Raw genomic sequence first — 13,557 nt, 5'->3', positions numbered from 1 at the left:
CTGTCCCAGGAAGGAGCTATCACCTTGCATAACTACAGTAAAGATTAGGTGTGGTGAACAGGGAGGAACCTAGCAGAGCCCATTTGATCCAAGTCCTCTCTGTGTCCCTTTGTGTTTGGATGGCCCAGCAAACATTTGTTTACCAAACATGAACTGTTTTTATCTTCCTGTGAATGACCCTACTTCCTCTTGAAACCTCAGACCCCTGCCCCCTTCTTCTTAGTTCAGAATATATGTACCTCACCCTGCTTTGCTATCTTTGGAATTTTTCATACTTCTGTGGACTCCCCGTGCACATGTAATAAATTTGATTTCCTCCTGTCAATCTGCTTTATGTCATTTTAATGGCCAGCCAAAAGAACTAAGAGAGGAAAGAGGGGAAATTTCCCCTCCCCTGACCACTGTTTCTGGAAGGAAAATTTCTATAAAAATTGCTTTAATTTGAATATAAAACATTTTTTTAAAAAAGATTAGGGCTTCTTTTGAAAAAAAAAAATCCTGAGTTCAGTTCAAATTATGCCCATATTTTACAGAGTCAGGAAATATTAAGAGACTGTTGTTCCTGATCAGATGACACAGAGAAAATTCTGGAATATTAATATTCCCATCACATGGATGAACCATTGCTGGAGTCTTATCTTCTGCTGAAATAAAGAGACAGATATGGAGAAATATGTGGATAAGAGAAGAGCCCCACAAGTTTGATATCTGAGCATTAGTAACATGTCATTTTGATTCTGAACATCGTCTATGGCTGGAAGATAAAATTAGTTCCTTTTTTTCTGTGCTTTTATGATACCATGTTTGATTCCTAATGTTCTGAAAAATGCTAATTGGTGTTTTTCACAGTGCAAACTAAATATATTTCCTTTAAGAAAACAACAGGCTGAACCCAACTGTAGAAATTATATTTACTTTGTAAATCAAGTTTGTTTCTAGCCTCTGCCTCTGTGGTCAGAGACCGAAACAGTGTACTAACTGCAGTAGTTACTTCCTCATTCTTTCAGGGGCGTTCATTTTTATGCCTGCTTATAACCACAATTTCCTTCAAATACAAACACACAGAGTCAAATAATTTGACATTTAATTGTAAAGCATTTTATATTATAGTTAAAAAACATAAATTATTGTCTTAAAAGAACCCCAGACTCTAAGCTGCATGATTCTCTAAGTCAGTAGTATTTCCATCTGATGAAGGAAATAAAGTGAAGCATCATGTATAATCAAGAACTAGGAGAGATTTGCCCTTGGCAGTGCTGACCTGGTGACACCAAAATAGCCTCTCCCCCATACCTGTCAGTCCAAGTCTCTTGGCTGGGGAATATTTCCTTTGCCCACTGGAGCCTTGGACTCCTGTCCAGTCTTCACAGCTGCGTCACCCACATGATTGTGGCCATTGTTAACCACTGCTTTCTCCTCTCCTTCCTCCATGGACTGGCCATCTCTACCACTGCTGACCTATGTAAAAGTCCCAGGTGTTTGCCTGCTTGTTTATTTCTGTCTTTCCTAGACTGCAGGCCGCATAAGGGCAAGGGAGGTATCTATTACATTCACCTTTGTACATGCAGCCCTCGTGCGATAAATATTTGTTAGCTAATGAGAGAACAGCTCGGCCTCAGTGAGCAGCAAGTGGTCATGTATTTCTGGTCTCTTTTTGAAAAATTCACTTTATTAAAAACCAGTACCATATGCACATATATTAATCTCTAATTCAGTTGAGAGTGAGAGTCTAAGGGCAATCTGTCCACCATATCTATTGCTCTCTGCCCCATTGTTAGATTTGTTTGAGTGATCTGACGGTTTAAACAGATGTTCATTTCCGTACCAAGTTTCTGCCACTTTTCCCCTCACTCTTCAAGCTGAAGCCATACTGGCCTTTCAGTTCCTCAGATGTGCTGGGCATTTCCTTGCCTCTGGCCCTTTCATACCCTTTTCCCTCTGTTAGGAATGTTTTCCCTCTTGCCCTCCTTGACTTGGCTAACTCTTACTGTTCTTGCAGCATCCAGCCTAAATGTCATTTCCTCAGGATTGTTTTCCCCAGTCCCCTGATCTTACCTTTTTTCTTCCTCTTCACACTTTGTTTTTGAATTCTGCGTAGCACTTATCATTTTGTTATGATATATTTATCTAACAATTTTGTTTTGTCTGTTTAATGTCTGTCTCCTCCATTTGGTTGTAGGTTCCACAAGAATAGGGTTGAAAATGTAATGCCTAGTACATAGTGGGTGCTCAGTAAATATTTGTTGAAAGAATGAATAAATGACTGAATGGTTGCAGTATCCTCTTCCTCTCTTGCAGCTCTATGTGTGTTAAAAGGATTGAATTTCTCTGAGAGAGGGAAACCATTTTTTCCCAGATGGCAGTGTATATGCAGTGTAAATTAAGCAATGAATAAGTTAGAACAAAATTTAGATTACCAATATCAAAAGACATGTGGCATTTCATTTCAGGTTACCTCACTTGCTATTAATCACCACTTAATTGAAAGTTGTGTTTCTTTATCTTTTTTTTTGAGGAAAAAGCTTAAACCAATGTTTTTATGGTTTATGAACCTCCACAGTACTCTACATCTCCACAGTGCTTTTGGCTTTAGTATCAAAAAGTCCTTATATGTAACTTTCTTTCAACTTTAACTGTATGTAACTTAGGAAGGTTACATATATTTTAAATACATTATTTTACCCTTACTTCTAAATAGGATTTGAGTCCACTTTCATATTACTGACATTCCCAGATATCAGACAAAGCAATTGATATGAAGATTAAAAGAATGGTCAGAATTTTTTAAGGAGAAAAATTTATTTCCACAGAAATCTAACATTGTATCATTAATGTAATATAATACATATATGATTTAATATAAATTTAGCAATATTTTTTTTTTAGTTTCCTGGTAAACGAAACCAGAAAGGAAACATAATGGATTCTAGAGGTCCTTTTAGATATTATAAAAGAAACATATATATTCAGTCAGAACAAAACAAAACGAAACAGTATTCCCAACATTGTGTTCCAGGCAGGAATTATCTTCCAAGAGGAATTCCTTGCTTGGATCCATACAGAGGAGCAATTGATAACACAGTGGGTAGTACCTTTCAATATTATTTTGTAGAAGATTCAAAAAGGTCTAGGAATGACCATTTTTTATGTCAACCTTTGACAGATACTGAGATGATAATATTAAACTTTTGTAAAGGCTTTTCAGTAAGGAGTTAAGATAGTATATACGTTTGTTGCTTTTCGATGAACTAATCTAAAAGAAAGATAAAGTTTATTTAGAAAAGAGACAAGCAGTGGTCAATATGTCCTTCTCAAATATCACTTATGATAATAGAGCCCTAAAATGAAGCAGAAAGTTATTCCCCTTTATGCCTTCTACCCAGGTTTCCACCCTGAGTTGCTGGGTTAGCTAGGGCATTATTCTAAATCTGATTTTGTTTAGTAAGTACATTCTGAGAATTATTTGTAAAACATATCATACCTTCAGGATAAACTGACCTGTTATGTGGAGTTTCCTTCTTACAGTCTATGTAGATTTGAAAATGTTCTGAAGTATTTTAGTATAGTTTATCCTAAGCTGAATCTTGTGACCATAATTAGATAATAGGTTTAACTGTTAACTGCCCTCATAGGTTTTTATACAACTATTCCAAAAATGAAAGATAATTCTTGTCTTCCATAGTGAACATTTCATAAAAGATAGTGTTTTGTTTGTTTGTTTTGTTTTGCTTTCCATTATTCATTCACCATTTTGGTAACGGGAATTTGTGGAGCCAATCTGAACATTACATTTCTTGATTGGTTCAGAGATTGCCCAGCCACCCAATCAGAATTAAGGAAGTGTAATGACATTTGCTGATTTCTGGGAAAGAATCTTCTTCCCAGCTGGACAAGAAATCTCATGGGATAAAAGTCCAGTAACTACTTCCTCTATCTTGCTACCCTGAAGAGCCAAGACACATTGTAAAGCTGGATAGAGAAATGCCTGGCTGTTAGCTTTTGAGCCCTGAATCCAGCCAAGTTTGGAGAAATACCTTTTTTGTTTAGGTCAATTTGGGTCCAATTCTCTGTTGTATGCAGACAAGAACATCTAAGTGAAACATCTTCCTACTCAGAAGTTGGAATACATATATTTAACTAAGATCTAAATAATATCCTTTACACACACACACACACAAATTCAAAGGGCTAAAATATATTCATTTTTTAAAAAATTTATTTTATTGAACTATAGTAGATTTACAGTGTTGTGTTAATTTCTGCTGTACAGCAAAGTGATTTAGTTATATATATATATATTCTTCTTTTTCATATTCTTTTCCATTATGGTTTATCACAGGATATTGAATATAGTTCCATGTGCTATACAGTAGGACTTTGTTGTTTATCCATTCTATACATAATAGTTTGCATTTGCTAATCCCAAACTCCCAATCCATCCCTCTCCCACCCACCCACATCTTGGCAACCACAAATCTGTTCTCTATGTCTGTGAGTCTGTTTCTGTTTCATAGATAAGTTCATCTGTGTCATATTTTAGATTCCACATATAAGTGATATCATATGGTATTTATCTTTGGCTTACTTAACTTAGTATGATAATCTCTAGGTCCATCCATGTTGCTGCAAATGGCATTATTTTGTTCTTTTTTATGGCTGAGTAGTATTCCATTGCATATATATACCACATCTTCTTTATCCATTCATCTGTTGATGGACATTTGGGTTGTTTCCATGTCTTGGCTATTATGAATAGTGCTGCTGTGAACATAGGGGTGCATGTATCCTTTTGAATTATAGTGTTGTCCAGATATATGCCCAGGAGTGGGATTGCTGGATCACATGGTAGCTCTATTTTTAGTCTTTTGAGGAACCTCCATACTGTTTTCCATAGTGACTGCACCAGTTTACATTCCCAACAGTGTAGGAGGGTTCTCTTTTCTCCACACCCCCTCCAGCATTTGTTATTTGTGGATTTTTTAATGATGGCCATTCTGACCGGCATGAGATGGTTCCTCATTGTAGTTTCGATTTGCATTCCTCTAATAATTAGTGATGTTATGCATCTTTTCATGTGCCTATTGGTCATCTATATGTCTTCTTTGAGAAATGTCTATTTAGGTCTGCCCATTTTTTGATTGGGTTGTTTGTTTTGTTGTTGTTGAGTTGTATGAGCTGTTCGTATACTTTGGAAAGTAAGCCATTGTTGGTTGCATCATTTGCAAATATTTTCTCTCATTCTGTGGTTTTCTTTTTGTTTTGTTTATGGTTTCCTTTGCTGTACAAAAGCTTGTAAGTTTGATTAGGTCCCATTTATTTATTTTTGCTTTTATTTCTATTGCAAAGGGCTAAAATATATTCAAGTTTGAAAACATTAAAATTAAAATTCTGTCTCTCAGGATGTTACTCTTGTCCATTTTCACTCTGCCAGAATGTTATGATACTGGCTGGAAAAAAATTCAAAGGCTGGTTTCTACACCAAGATCATTTACATGGAAAGGAAACAAGTTAAAATGGTTAATGAATGCCAACATGATTCTGACACTAATTTGACTGCTTCATGAGACTGGCAGGAAGGAAAATAAAGCAGTGTTCTGTTGTCAGATGGTCATTTATTTCCCCTTGGAAAAAAACCTGAAAAACCCAGACCTTACACCTGAAATCTGTCCTATACTTTCAAAGGAAGAGAATGCACTGAAGAATTTGTAACTTGGAACGACAACAGAATTATCTTCTGCATAGGAGATTGATTCCACACAGAGTCCATTCTGAGGAAACTATACCTGAGGTATTAATGAGAATAAAGAATTGACAAAGAGTGAGTCTTGTCATTCAGGATAGTTTCTAAAGGATTCTGTAAACAAAAGCTTGTCTTTTGAGTCTCCATTCTTTTTGAGGTGACTGAGTAGATCTCATCATACAGCTATAAATGTTTGTTCAAATAAAGTATTGACCGGGAAAAGTTCTTGGAGCTATAGAATGAGGAGAGGTTGTTATAAGCCTGTAAAGCTGAGTGAAATAGCTCAGTTAGTAAGAATTAGAATTTGTGCTTTCAAGATGCTCTTGTGAAAGCCATAGCAGGGGTAACTATGTCCCTAAATCTATACTTATTATTGATCCTGTTGGCTGTATTCAGGACCCTTCATTATATTTTTAAGGAAAGTGTAGATTAAATATTTGAATTTAATACATTCCAATTTAACTGTAAACTTGATAGCTATATACATAATTTATGAGTTACATATATAGCTACTTATGTTTTTAAGTTGTTTCATTTTCTCTCAGATTAATGAAAGTTCCCTTTGAAAACATGTCTTGAATAATGATTTAATTAAGATGTAAAATGAACATGTTGTTTCTTGAACAGTGGAGAAGCTCAAATGCCAGTTAGGATTTTTTTGATTGCAAATATTTGAACATTGAACTCTTAGTATTTGATGTTCCTTTTGATGAAATGGAGCTAATTTTAGGTACTGCTAGATTTTGTGCTCAAGTAATGCCACTAGTGTTCATTTGTAGGCTCTGTTCTGTGGCTCACAACAGATTCAGATTTACATTACTCTACTTTAAAATTCTACAGAGAGAGAATTGCTTCCTGCGCCTTCCTCAGAGTTCTAGGGATCCACACACACTCTCTCTGTGGCCCAGATTGGGTTGCTGTGCCCAGCCCATCCTTCAGCCAGTCACTGCTGATGAGGAGTGGTGAGGGGTAGGGTGGGGGGATAGTAGCAAAACAAGCAGTTTGGCCTAGGTCCCACTCCTGAGTAAAGTGGAGAGAGTTTTCCTGCACACGTGGAGAGGGGGTGAGATGGTTCACTCACAGGAAAATTGGGATACTGTTTCCACCATAAGGGAGAGTGAATGCTCTCGGCAAAAGAACAAATATCCACTGTAAGTTAGAACATGGATGTTCCAGTGGCAGAGCTGGCCAGAGCTCGAGGTCAATGGGCTTGAAAGCCTCTTTATGAACCCCTTCTTCTGATCTAGGTCTTTAGGAATGAAGGGTATACAAATTCATTGAGAGATTAAATATTGTTGTATCATGTTCAGGAAATGAATGAGTGAAAGAACTTCTCTTAATAGCCCAAATATTCTTGTGGAGTTCAGTTATCCTGGAAAAGGTCATCCAGTGTTTCTATGGTGAAAACTTTCATATGTAAACTTTCCTTCAGCCCTTTAACATGTTTTTTCACATATCATCTGACAATGGTATTGCACAACCCAATCTGTAACTTGCGGACAACCACAAAGCATCTTGATTTAGAAGTATATACACCACATGTTTATATTGACAGCACTATCTAATCATTTAGAATTATATTTTATGAGAAAACTAAAGGTCTCACATTTTGGCCATTTTGCCAACAGTCTCTGTCTGAAGCAGTTCACTGATGGGGAGAGAGATTTATTTTTCAGTATCAAGTTTGTGACATGAAGCATTTGTTTTACAGACAATATTTACCAGTTATTTTTCTGTCTTTAACTCTCGGACCCCAGATACCAAGGACAAATTGAATAACACAGTTAAATCAGCTGATTCTGCATAAGCCCAGAAAGAAGAGTTCTATTTTAGAAAAATAACTGAATTCTAAATCTGTGTCTGAAGAAATGTCATGTATAGGTTTTAGCTGTGAAACTGTTCTAAGAATGTAGAGCGGTATTCCCTATGGTTTTGATTGTGTTTGTCCTGAAAAGTTTCAATTTAATCGTAGAAAGGTTTGGGTCTTTTGAAAACAGCAAGAAAATCAATTATCAGGGTTTCAATTTTCTCCGGGCAATTTTCACCATTTCAGCATGCCCAAGAGGGAAACGGCCTATAATTTTGTTATGCTGAAGAATTTGGCAAGCTGGCTAATGGTCTTACTAAAAGTAAAGAAATCCCTTCGGTGGCATATGCAGGAAGTTATGTCTGAATCATTTAGAACAATTGTAGAGAAGCTTTTGTTCCTGAAGAGATCCGTGGGGGATTTTCCTGGGAAGAAAAGGTGTCTGAATATTCTTAAACCTTGGACAGATTTATCAAACTCGCTGTTTCACTTAAACCTTTGCCAAATGTGACTCATCTTCCATCAAATAGACCTCTCCCCAGGCATCTTCATCTTCAAAAAATCAACACCCAACACCACCTTATATTTCTTTCACTGATGCAATGATGAAATCTGTCTCAAAAGAAAAATATTTGTATTGATTTTATAATCTTAGAGGCTCTAACATTCGAGTGAGGCTGTTATTTAGAAGCATACTCCAAAAACTTTTTTGAAGAGTTTTTGTTTGTTTGTTTGTTTTGGCTGTGGGGGACATGGAGGGAAGGGAAGCTGGATGATAAGTGAAATGGCCTGAAAGCATGAGTCAAGGTGAAAAACAAGAATAAGTCAAAGGGAAATCATTGAACACTGGTGAATATAAAAAAAGAAATTAGATCAGACTACAGAGGAAAATGCATAAATTTAGTACCCAGAAATATTCTTCACGGGAGGGTCTATTTTTCTCCCAGCAGAGGTCGGTGAAGTGATAGTCTCCAAAAGGTGGGGCCGTTAGCTCTGTAGGCATTTAGAACTGGTCCGAACAAAGCACCTTCGAGCTTTAGGTGGGGAATGACACACTGTAGACAGCAGCTGGATAAGCAGGTATAAAGACTTTGACTCCCTCTGACTTCCAGCTAATCATGTATAGGCAGTTCAAAAATTCTACTGCCTCTTTCCTGCCAATTTGGATGCAAATTCTCCTTGGCCAGAAAACTGATCATTAGGTATGAAAGCCTCTCTTTTTGTTGGCTCCTCAGGTTCTTCACATATCACCTGGCATTCTGCTCAATAAATAGTTATAACTTTAAATGCAATGTGTAATGTCAGAGATTTACAGACGCTATCTCATACTTCAAGGTCACTGCACTCTCCTCTCTTGCATAAGAGGCAGTGATGCCCAGACACCAAGCTGGTGAGCTGGATTTCTAGCCCTGGGCTACCTCTTCAGAGAAGGAAAGAGAGCCTGGGTTTAGATGCAGATAAACTTAGGTGGGAATTCTGGCTTGAATTCCCATTTCTGTCCCAAAGCCTTCAACCGGTTTGTACCATAACCTCCTTTATCCTTGCAGTGGAATTATTTGAAACTCTAGTTTGAATCGCTGTCTAGGAGCTTGTACAATTCACTCCGTCATTGTCTGAGTGAGATCATCCAGAGCCTGGTTCCTCCTCCTACTAGGAATTAATGCTTTTTAGTGGATGTAATATATCTGTGACCTAACTGTGCATTAAAATTGAACTTAAAAAATTTTTTATAACAAAATTTGCTTTCTATTATAAATGTTACTTTCTACCTGGTAATGAAAAATTTAATTTTGCTAATTCAGAATAAACCTCATCAAATCAGGATTTAAAAAATATCACTTCAAAGTAAACTCATTCATTTTAGACTTCTTCCCTTAAATTTCAATTTTGCTTAAGTGGCATCTAACTTTAGGGAGGTGTTGTGGATTATGTAACCCCAGGTTGTGTGCATGTTTTCCCTCATCTGAGAAAGGAAGCAGCAAGGTATAGTGTTAGAACAATAGCTAGTAATTTACAAAGTAAATTACAAATAGTTTTACTTACTATCTTACAGGATGTAAGCCAGTTGAAGTGCCAAAACTGTATAGCATTACCTCCAAGAAAGAGCCTGAAACTGTGCCAGCAGAAGGCACTGGGAATTTGGCAGTGACTGCTATAGCCTTGAGGCAAGGTAGGTCTGCCTCTAGATCAAAAGAGAGACTGTAATAAGCTATGGTTTTTTGGTGCTTTCCTTATACTTAAAGCTTTTATAGAATCAGAATTTTGCTTAGAAACTTCTCTATACCAATCAAAAAAGAGAGTACATTTGACATTAGGAAATTGACTGCCCATTTGCTCTAAGATGACTCTAAGATGGACAATTTTGGAAATACCTAGAGTTTATCTAAAGTGGCCACTGTGATTCCAAATTACCCTGGGTGAAATAGCGCCATTTTGTGAGATGTGTGCAAGAATTCGAGAAACAATGATACTACACATAAGAAGCAGGTGTCTGGCTTCGCAGAAGTGCAAACTTGGATTGAATGGACTGCATCTGGAGAAATGATCATGGTCAATCTAATGTGTTGATTCTATAGCTCATATCTTGAGCCCCTAGCCAGTGGTTGGCTATCTTTGACAACAGAGTCGATAATTTTTGGCCCTCACCAGATAGAGTTTGTGGAGATTTGTTTCCCAAATTAAACTCTCAGGGTTGTAAACACAGAAAAGAGTTAAAATAGGCCTTGTAAGGTTTTCGGGTGGTGACCCAAAGTACATTTCATCCAGTGAGGAACAGTAGCTTGTAAGATTTTTATTAACAACTTTTTGGAGGTTAAGCTCATATACAATAAAATGCACATAATTAAAGCATGAGATTTGAGAAGTTTTGACATGTGTATACACTCATAAACCAATCCACAATCAAGATAATGAAAATACCCATCACTTCCAGAAGGCTCCTCATGCCCCTTGGTAATACCTCCTTTCTGCTTTTTTCCAGTTTCTCTCCACCACTGGGTCTGCAGGCAACCTCTGATCTGTTTCTTCTAACTATAGATTAGTTGATGTTTTCTAGAACTTAATATACGTGGAATATAGTATGTATTCTTTTCTCTCTGGATTCATTCATTCAGCATGAGTATTTTGAGATTCATCCGTGTTGTTGTGTGTCAATAGTTCATTTGTTTTTAATCGTTGATGTGTATTCTATTACATGGGTATACCACCAGTTGTTTATCCATCACCTGTGCTTCAACATTGGAGTGTTTTCCAGGTTTTTGTTATTACAAATACAGCTGCTGTGCACATTCATGTATCAATCTTTATGCGGACATATGCTTTGTTTTCCATTGAGTAAATATCTAAGTGTGGAAGAGTTGCATCATCTGTTAGGTATATGTTCGGCTTTTTAAGAAACTGCCAAACTGTTTTCCAAAGTGTTTGTACCACTTCATATTTTCTTCAGCAGTGTATGAGAGTTCTAATTCCTCCATATACTCACCAACACTTGTATGGTCGATGTTTTTAATTTTAGCCACTTTATTAGGTGTGCGGTGGTACCTCATTGCGGTTTTAATTTGCATTTTCCTAATGACTAATGATATTGAACATCCTTTGTGCTTACTTACCATCTGTGTATTTTTTGTTATTGTTGTTTTGGGTTTTTGGGTTTTTCTGGTGCTGTGTCTGTTCAGTCAAGTCTTTTGCCCATTTTTAAATTGGGTTGTTAGAGTTCTTTACATAACCTGAATGCAGGTTCTTTTTCAGATATACAATTTGCAAATATTTTTTCTCAGTCTGTGGCTTCTCATTCACTTAGTGTCTTTCAAAGAGCAGAATTTCTTAACTAGTTTTTAAAAAAATATTGCACTTTGTAGTTATGGCTAAGAAATTTTTGCCTAACCTAAGGTTGCAAATATTTTGCTATGTTTTCTTCTAGAAGTCACACGCTTGTTAAGATTTACATTTAGATCTATGATCCCATTAGGGTTAATTTATTATCTTTTTAATTATTTTTTAATTTTTAAATTTTTTAAAATTTAATTTTTTTTGGCTGCATTGGGTCTTCATTGCTGCACGCAGGGGCTACTCTAGTTGCGGCGAGCAGGGGCTACTCTTCGTTGTGGTATGCGGGCTTCTCAGTGAGGTGGCTCCTCTTCTTGCAGAGCATGAGCTCTAGGCACATGGGCTCAGTAGTTGCGGCACATGGGCCCTAGAGCGCAGGCTCAGTAGTTGTGGCGCATGGGCTTAGTTGCTCCGCAGCATGTGAGATCTTCCTGGACCAGGGATCAAACCCGTGTCCCCTGCATTGGCAGGCGGATTCTTAACCACTGTGCCACCAGGGAAGTCCCGAGTTAATTTTTGTATATGGTGAGATAGATGGGTCAAAGTTCATATTTTTGTATATGGGTATCCAATTATTTCAGCATATTTGTTGAAAAGATTATACTTTCTCCTTTGTATCTGTGTTGAAATCAGTTTTCCATATATTTGCAGGTCTATTTCTGGACTCCATTCTGTTCCATTAATGTAGTTGTCTGTCTTTATGCCAAACACATACCATCTTGATTACTGTAGCTTTATACTAGGTCTTAAAATATGGTTGTGAGAGTCCTCCAACTTCATGCTTTTTTTCAAACTCGTTTTGGCTGTTCTGGTTCCTTTATACTTCCTCTAAACTTTGTATTTGAACTTTAAAATCAACTTGTCAATTTCCACAAAAATGCCTGCTGGGATTTTGATAGGAGTTGCATTGACTCTATAGGTCAATTTAAGAAGAATTGGCATCTTAACAATATTGAGTCTTCCAACCCAAGAACATGATATTATCCTTTCATGTATTTAGTTCTATTATTTATCTCTCAGCAATGTTTTGTAGTTTTCATTGTGTCTGTCACATCTTTTGCCAGACTTATCCCTATTTCACATTTTTGGTGCTATTGTAAATGGTATTGCTTTTTAAAAATTCGGATTGCTTGTTACTAATAAATAGAACTTCAGTTGATTTGTGTATATTGACCATGTGTCCTGAACCTTGTTAAACTCATTTATTTGTTCTAGTAGCTTTTAAATCAATTCTATAGGATTTTCTATATAGATAATCATGTCATCTGCAAATAAGAGTTTTACTTCCTCTCTAATCTGGGTGTCTTTTATTTGTTCATTTTCCTCTTTACCCTTTGCACTGGCTAGAGTGCTGGTAAAGTGGTGGATAAAACTGGTGAGGGTGGATACCCTTGTCTTGTTTCTGATCTTAGGGGGAAAGCATTTGTTTTTCATTAAGAATGATGTTAGCCGTAGGTATTTCATAGATGAACTTTTTCCCTTTCTTTGGATGAGAAAGTTCCCTTGCTGAGAATTTTTATCAGGAATGGAAGTTGGATTTTTGTTAAATGCTTTTTCTGCATTTATTTAGATTACCATGTGTTTTTTTCTTTTTCGTTTGTTGATATGGTTACATTAATTGATTTTTGAATGTTAAATAATTGTTGCATTCATGGGATAAACCCCCTCTTGGTCACGATGGCCTTTTATGTGTTTTTGTTTGTTTTTAATAAGCAATTTATTTTATTTTTAAAAAAATATTTATTTACTTATTTGTTTACTCATTTTGGCTGCTCTGGGTCTCAGTTGCGGCACGCGGGATCTTCGTTGCGGCATGTGTGTGGGATCTAGTTCCCTGACCAGGGATTGAACCCGGGCACCCTGCATTGGGAGGGCAGATTCTTACGCACTGGACGGACCACCAGGGAAGTCCCCCTTTTACATATTTTTGGATTCAATTTGCTAAAATTTGTGTTTAGGGCTTCCCTGGTGGCTCAGTGGTCAAGAATCCGCTTGCCAATGCAGGGGACACGGGTTCGAGCCCTGGTCCAAGGAAGATCCCATATGCCGCGGAGCAACTAAGCCCTCCAGCCACAACTACTGAAGCCCTAGAGCCCGTGCTCCACAACAAGAGAAGCCACCGCAATGAGAAGCCCGCGCACCGCAACAAAGAGTAGCCCCCGCTCGCTGCAACCAGAGAAAACCC

General features: G+C 37.1%; 1 protein-coding gene across 4 annotated transcripts in view; it reads left to right on the top strand.

Annotated features, from left to right (window-relative positions):
* Nucleotides 1-13,557, top strand: part of HECA (hdc homolog, cell cycle regulator) — a 175,516-nt gene that overhangs the window by 142,719 nt on the left and 19,240 nt on the right. For 2 of the 4 annotated variants that reach the window (XR_014248497.1, XR_014248498.1), the window contains exon 6: nt 1-13,557. This exon is cut by the window's left edge and continues 21,652 nt beyond it; it is cut by the window's right edge. The exons of the other annotated variants lie outside the window; for them this stretch is intronic. The gene's annotated coding sequence lies outside the window, so the exon portion shown is untranslated. 4 annotated transcript variants of the gene reach the window in all.

This window comes from Balaenoptera borealis, assembly GCF_965194805.1.
Source record: "Balaenoptera borealis genome assembly, chromosome: 9".
NCBI classification, from domain to species: Eukaryota; Metazoa; Chordata; class Mammalia; order Artiodactyla; family Balaenopteridae; genus Balaenoptera; species Balaenoptera borealis.
The sequence above is the reverse complement of the archived record's forward strand: the minus strand, read 5'-3'. Positions and strand labels throughout refer to the sequence as shown.